General features: G+C 28.9%; 1 long non-coding RNA gene across 1 annotated transcript; it reads right to left on the reverse strand.

Moving 5' to 3' along the window:
- Positions 1-4,086: 4,086 nt before the first annotated feature.
- LOC139785348 (uncharacterized) lies at positions 4,087-7,640 on the reverse strand. The gene is made up of 5 exons (XR_011721910.1): positions 7,510-7,640; positions 7,161-7,396; positions 6,654-7,034; positions 6,242-6,528; positions 4,087-4,899 (listed from the first exon to the last, which is right to left on the reverse strand). It is a non-coding gene; the product is annotated as an uncharacterized lncRNA (long non-coding RNA).
- Between the last annotated feature and the right edge of the window lie 425 nt (positions 7,641-8,065).

Here is an 8,065-nt window from a genome sequence, read left to right on the forward strand (position 1 = left end):
TTAATTTTTACACCCAATGTTGGACATTATATCAAATATAATATTAACTCTGTAAAGGGGAAGCTTAAATGATTTTTGGTCAAAAAATCAATTAATTTTTATATTAAAAACAGTTTTCTCAATTTTGAAACATTAACATATATAATAAATATAGTCTCTGCCAATTTGATAATAATTGTTAATTTCGACACCATATTTAAAATTTATTATAAATATTCCATTAAAAAAGTACCATGCAAAATTAATTAATAATAGGTAAATATAAAAGATTAATGTGTATATGTATATATAAAACATAAATTTTTTAAATTATTTTGCAAACATACCTTATAATTTAAACTGATAAAATAATATAATCTGCACATATAAACTTATATAGTCATATAAGATTATATATGATCAGATCATAATGTTGCATCTCAAAGTATCCGATAGATGGCATCCGACGGAATCTGATTCTCGTATTTAAAATTTGATGAACAGTGGTATAAGAACGGTATCAGACACGGCAGTGTCGTGCTAAGTTGCGCCAAGTTATGTAAATCGTGGAACGGCACAACTTTTGTATCGTGGAGTCCACTTTTATAATAAAGTGGCACATTTAAAAAATAACATTTGAAAACAACAATTTTCTGCAGTGGATGGACACCGGATCGGATCAGATCTACTCATGTCTGATTGGATCTGAGCAGATATAATAGATTATTCTCGTTACATATCTGACTCTATCCGCTAGGATCGGATCAGATCTACTCATGTCTGATTGGATCTGATCAGATAGGGCCAATATTTTGATCAAACCAGATCTGAGTGGATCGGATCTGGTGAGATCTAATCAAGTTTGTTCAGATCTCTTCCATTTTTTCCCGGGATACTATCTGGATATAAACTATTTATAGCTATCCTGATTATCGATTCTTGTCCAGTAGTCATGGCGCAGGATACAATAATATTTTCTCGGGATTGCCTTTCATCCGCCATGTCTTATTACTTATTTGCCGTTCAGAAACTACTTACACCCGGGGTACACCCTGCCCCCACCACTATTCACCCGAGTCTTCCTTCAGGATAGCGTTTCCGAACGCAGCCTTAGTCTATGATATTAAGATCATTGTAGGCGCGTAATACAAATAGTTATTGAGTTAAACAGTGGCGCGGAATTGTCAACCGCGCGGTAATATCCAAATCTCCCCTACGTGTGTGTATATTCACAAAACGAAAAACTGCCTTCCCGCTTTAGCTCGGCCGGTCATATGTACGGTGGTCAAGAAAATACAAAGAAACGGCCGAATGGATCGCTTGGACAATAGAAGTTGGTACGTTGTTCCTATCTGGTGAATGCAAAAGGGAGGAGAGGCGCAGAGATACGTGTTAATTCACAAGAGAAAAATAACGGAACGTCTCCCTTAGGAAAATTTACTTAAAAAAACTTAAAATAAACTAAAAAGTTTACCAAAGAAATTACTATTGATAAACTATTGATAAACTAGAAGTGATTTCGAACCAAACTTTAAGTATTTCTATAATATACTTTAAAGGTTACTTTAAGTTAACTCATGCAATTACTATTAATCACCCCAAAAAAAATATTCTGTCATTTAGTGGCTCCCGCTTGATTTTAGAGGATTTTCCTCTGAAATACGGTCTCAAGAAGATATTTTAAAATCTAGAGGAATATCCTCTAACCATGAGACACTAGACTTAAGGATTGCAGTCCTCTTAATACTAGAGGACACTGATTTCCGATATTCACCCGGAATAAAAAAAAATTATTTATTTCGAAATTTTATTACTATTTTATAACTAAATTTGTTTCTTAAGATGCAGTCTATGATTATAAATATTTTCTCGTATTTGAAAAACACATTTACCTTGGTGGGATTCGAACTCGGGACCTCTGGATCGTGAGCCAACTGCCTTACGTGGTAGACTACTTCTTAATTTGATGTGTTATATATAGTCTACATATGTCATAACCAGCGCAAATATATAATTTTTCAAAAATCATCTTAAGAAACAAATTCAGTTTAAAAAGAGTAATAAAATTTTGAATTGGATATATGGTATAATATTTCTTAATGTCTCGTGTGGTGCAAGTGTGGTGAAAAAGGGAACTTGTCTTTTTAAGTATACTGTTGAAACAACACGCATAAGTTAAAATCAGCTTTAAGTATTACCTTTATAAAAAGTAAAGTTAAAGTATATTTATAAGTATTACGTTTGTTAAAAGTAAATTTAAAGTATATTTGCGACTTGCTTATAAAGTTTTTATTGAGGTTAATAACTTAAAGAAAACTTTACGTTCGGCTGTCAGTATACTATTAGTCTACTATTGTACTATTAGTATACTATTATTACGGCTAGTATACTTTATAATACTTTAAAATACTTTAAGTAACTTTAAAGAACTTTAAGTAAATTTTCCTAAGGGCTCTTCTGAGGGGAGAACCCATTAAGAAATATGTTTCGAGTTCTCGAGGTATCTCTAAAGAGTGATTTCCGTAAGAGATGGCCTAGATGAAAAAAGGTGGGAATAATTTGCGGAGGTTTGAAGAAAACTGCGATTAATTCCACTTTGAGAATTCGACAGGGTGCAGGATGTACAACAGCTACTCAGAAAGTTGTACGATAACGCAGCGAGTGTCGCATCTCGCACAGGATTTGCAACCTTGAGTGCCTGTTTCTTCCTGAAATACTTGCGACTGCTAAAGAATATTTAACAGTAGAACAGAAAAACCGTACAAATAAAGTTACTTTTTATGGAAATACAATATATATATGTTCAAATTCATAGGCAACTTTGTTTTATAAAGAAGGAATTTATGAAGAAAGATTCGCAATTGTCTTTGAATACTTTTGTATCCTAAATTATACGCGTTTTCTAATTAAATGTAGTAGACATAAACTGTTACCCAATTTTGTCATTTTTAAATTGTGTGGAACAGAGGAACAGAGGAATGTATCCTTATGAAATACTTGAGGAAATAATAAAAGAAACAAAGAAAAATATAGAGAACGATACATTGTCAGTAAAAACCGAGAAGAATATTTTAGATATTTAAATGGTTATATTATTTAATTATTATTTTATAAATAATATAAATAACAAGTTCTTTTAAGTGCAAAATTAAGAATCAATTTTATTACAAATTAATTACAGATATGGTAAAATTACATATATATACATATAATCTATAATTAAGAGACACTTGGTTATGTTCCAATTGTATAATAAAATATTTTTATTTTTTTACTGCGTGTCCTATGAGTGGAGATATTACAATGCAAAGTCCAAATCAGCGAATTTACATTTAAGAAACGCCATTGTCGTCGTTATATTTAATAACAGTGTTAATGATAAGCATAGTTTTATCAGTTCTAAAATATATTTATACTTTACAACTTTTATGTAATTATAAAAGAAGGTGTGCCTAAAGTTAAACTCAATTTACGATAACTTTACGAGTTAATGCTCATACACAGTTGGAAAATTTGTGTTAAATATAACATAAATCACATTTTTTAAACGGACAACTCAAATTTTCGTGTTAATTTAACATAATGTGAATATGTCAAATTATGACACAAATATTATGTCCATAATTTAACACAACATAATGAAAAGTTTGATGATATGTGAACGAAAATTTTATGTACAACAAACATCTGTATAATGTTAAATATAAATAAAAAACATGTTAATTTTTAACATTTTTGTATGTACAATAGACATATCTGTATAATGTTAAATATAAATGAAAAGGATATTTTTTTTAACAAAACTACATTATTTTTATGTTAATCTTACGATTAAACATAAAATGTGTTATTTTAACATTTAATTTACTTAAATATGAATTTAACACAAATAAATCAGATAACATAAAATTAGTTAAATTAACACATAAGTATGTTACATTTTTAACACAAAAATTTTAACAAGGACCTTTTTAACAAAAATACACAAAATTTTTTACTGTGTACATACATCAATCGTATCTAATATACATAAAAGAAGGCATGATATCTATAAAAACTTACCATTTAAAAAAAAGGTACTAAAAAGTGTTAAGAATATGCGCCTGACCTATAAAAAATATGATACCAGAAAATGGCACCAAGTAGGAATAAATCTTTGGAAAGAAGCTGTTGTATATTTTAATTTTTGAAAAGAAGCCGTTGTGTATATTATTAAAAAATTTAATTAATATTAAAAAAAACTTTAATGTAAAAAAAACTTGGATGCTATATCAAATAACTTAAATTTATAATATATTAATATTATTTATAATATATTTAATATTAATATATAATATTCAATTAAATCATACTATTATGTTCACCCCATACATATACACACATTTTAATTGCTCTTGAATATTTTTAGATGTAGCAGTGCCAAGTTTGTTTGCATTAAATATATATTTTTAAAATTTTGATTAACATTTTTAAAAATACAATAGCTTTTTTCCAAAGATTTGTTCCTACTTGGTACAATTTCCTGATATGATACTTTTTGTAGGTTTTGTAGGTAGACAGACGCGTATACTTGGCGTCTTTTTGTGCCTTTTTTAAATAAAAAGTAAATATTTATAGACATATAATTACATAGCATATAGTATAAATGAGATATTCGAAATCTTACTAATGTCCAGATATTGCCATATCGTTTATATACAATCCGGAAAACATTTAATATATTCCACAGATATCAGCTTCGGATCCATATATGTTGATGTGTCTGCTATTGCGTATGCTTCATATAGATACCGTCGGTTACGAGACACCACTGTACGTACGTAGCAAACTCTGCAATACTGTTTGCATAGGAAACATCTCCTTATGTTACTATCTATGTATTCAGTCTGTAAAATTGGCAGGGATCTTCTATATTGTATCCTACAAAAATAATAACTTTGTTTATTGCCTATTATTAGATAACAATTAGTAAAGTAGGTCCCATATTTTCAACTAATTTTTTCCTACAGTTCTTTATAATCAATTTCGAGTCCTAGTTTTTCTAGCGCGATCGAAGAAAATTATTAGCTATTTAAAATGTATTTATAAATACGTGTAATATATATATATATATATATATATATATATATATATATAATATATATACATTGTTAAAAAAGATATAAAATTTACAACACATTTACGATACCACGGTAAATGAAATTTACAAACTGGGTATCTAAAATAAAAATGCTTGCATTTGTATAGCTAAATTCATACACGAACATGAATTTTAATCACTGATATGAAATTTAATACACACAACATTGAACATTAAAAACCCGTTTAAGATTTTTTAGAATAATACATATTTTCGATTGCAAATGAGAACATTTGTATATGAATTTATTTGTTGCAAACAAAGCATTGAAAACACAATACGACTTTCGATTTTAATTGCGGCGAACTGATAAATACGATGCACTCGAAATTGAATATTACGATATGCGTAATCTTTCTTTACAACAATTGTCTTTTGAAATTGAATTTATATATGAATTCTTGTTTTCATTCGCGCTTTGCAATTTCAAAAGACAATTGTTGTAAAGAAAGATTACGCATATCGTAATATTCAATTTCAAGTGCATCGTATTTATCAGTTCGCCGCAATTAAAATCCAAAGTCATATTGTATTTTCAATGCTTTGTTTGCTACAAATAAATTCATGTACAAATGTTCTCATTTGCAATCGAAAATATGTATTATTACCTTCCGTATTCCAAAAAATCTTAAACGGGTTTTTAATATTTAATGTTGTGTGTATTAAATTTCATATCAGTGATTAAAATTCATGTTCGTGTATGAATTTAGCTATACAAATGCAAGCATTTTTATTTTAGATACCCAATTTGTAAATTTCATTTACCGTGGTATCGTAAATGTGTTGTAAATTTCATATCTTTTTTAACAGTGTATGTAAGGATCTGGGGGTCTATTACGTATCTTTTCATGAGGTGGAAATGCGAAAAGTGAACAGATTTACTAGATTTCGATCAATGAAATCGTAGATACTCTAGTGAATCTCTCACTTTTCGTATTTTCACTTCGTGAAAAGATACGTAATAGGCCCCCTGTTCTCCTCACAAACAAAATTGACCAGTCTCAGCGTTTTTAAAAAAGATTACTAGATTCGAAAATAATGCCAGTAGATACTTTTTATTAGGACATCCTGTATACGCATGTATGTATGAACGTATGAAATATTTTAATAGAAGAAACAAACCCATGTCGTTGTGCTACTGCAACTGATATTTCTTCAAGGCTTATATTTACAACGGCTTCTGACTTACAATATCTTTCGGTTATACATGGATTCATCGAAATGTCTATAATTGAAAGTCCTTGAAAAATTTCTATTGGCAAATATAATAACAAATTATGTGATACGTTCAAAAAATTAAGATTTTTCATATTTCCAATGCTTTGTGGCAAGTTTCTCAACCTGTTACAGGAAATATTTAGTTCCTCCAAAGCATTTAACTGCCCGATATAATATGGTAAATAGGTTATCTGTAAATAATGATATATTATTAATAACGTCGGAATGAATTATTAATCATTATTACTAATAACGAATTAATTAATTAGCTGTTTTATTTGTGATATCTTATTAGATATCAAATGACATGACTTACTGAATTATTGCTCATATCAAGGTCACGTAATGAATTAGTAATTTCAGTTTGCTTTATCCATAGCCACCCCAATCCATGGCAAAATCCAATGTGATTTTTTGACAGATCAAGACATCGAAGAAAAGGTAAGGTTCCCAAATGCATCGGCAAGTCAACAACTCTATTGTTTGATATGTTCACATATATTAGATTCAACCAACTTGTAATGTTATTGAAGTTCCTGAAGAGTGGGTTGTAAGTTGTTGAAGAGTAAGTTGTTTTTAAAATTCTACATATTTTCTTAGACGCAGGTTCTGCAAACGAACTCTTTCTTTTAGACATATCTGCGATCTGTATTGAGAAAAACTATGCAGATTTAAATTTGGTAAAACAGCTTTGAACCTGCAATATTTAATATACATATATACATACAGTACAAACATAGCTTTTAAAATAAATAAGTTAATAACAAAGATTAATATAATTATTATATATATATATATTATTATACATATATTTTATTCTCACCAGAATGTTAAGATTATATCAATCTTCTTGCAATGACACTGTTAATGGCAAATTGATATTTCATGGACGTTTTACGTTGATAATGATAATCTTAAATGTTGTGCAAAATTTCTTGTTTTTTATTAGATAACTTTGTTCTATGTTTCTGTTCTGTGTAATCTAAGAAAACTGTAAAAGTTATTTGATGTATGGTATGGTGTTGGAAACATATAAGTTGCACAAAAGATTTCGAATGACTGTAAAAAAAAATTACAAATTCTTACAATCGTATCAGGTTAATTTTGAGAAATCTGAGTTTATTATCTTTTGATAAGGAACAACTTTCTACAAATTATCTTTCACTTATTACCTTTCGTTTTCCGAAAGTTTTTTGTCAAATAATATATGTCGTAATTAACAGATTTTCCACTTGCGACGTTGTGCTCTTCTCAACGGAAATTGATACAGGTGATGTGTTGTGACGAGCCTCGAGGTTACTGCGGTATTGCTTTAGGTACCGATATTATATTGTGTTTACATTCTTATTCTTTCTTAGGCCGGTATTCATAGTCGGATCTTATATTTAAGGCCGTCTTAAGTACGATCTTAAAGTGTTATGAACCAATCACAGAACCGTATTAGCATCTTAAGACATTAGTTAAGACAGTCTTGAAATAAGATCCGACTATGAATACGGGCCTTAAAGCGACGTTAGCAAAATAAAGTTTTAAACCTCTGGAAGGGCAACATTTAAAATTAAATTATACAACATAAAATAAACGCTTAAATAATAACTTATTTAAAAATTCGCTTAACAATTTGTTTAAGAATTTATTCGTTCTTTTCTTTAAATCCTTACGAGTTGTTATTAGAAAACTGCCAGTTTATTAAATGTAATATTATAGACATAAACTATTACCAAACTT

This window comes from Temnothorax nylanderi, unplaced genomic scaffold (genome assembly GCF_030848795.1).
Source record: "Temnothorax nylanderi isolate EJ_2023f unplaced genomic scaffold, tnyl_v1.0 TNYL_tig0784_pilon, whole genome shotgun sequence".
NCBI classification, from domain to species: domain Eukaryota; kingdom Metazoa; phylum Arthropoda; class Insecta; order Hymenoptera; family Formicidae; genus Temnothorax; species Temnothorax nylanderi.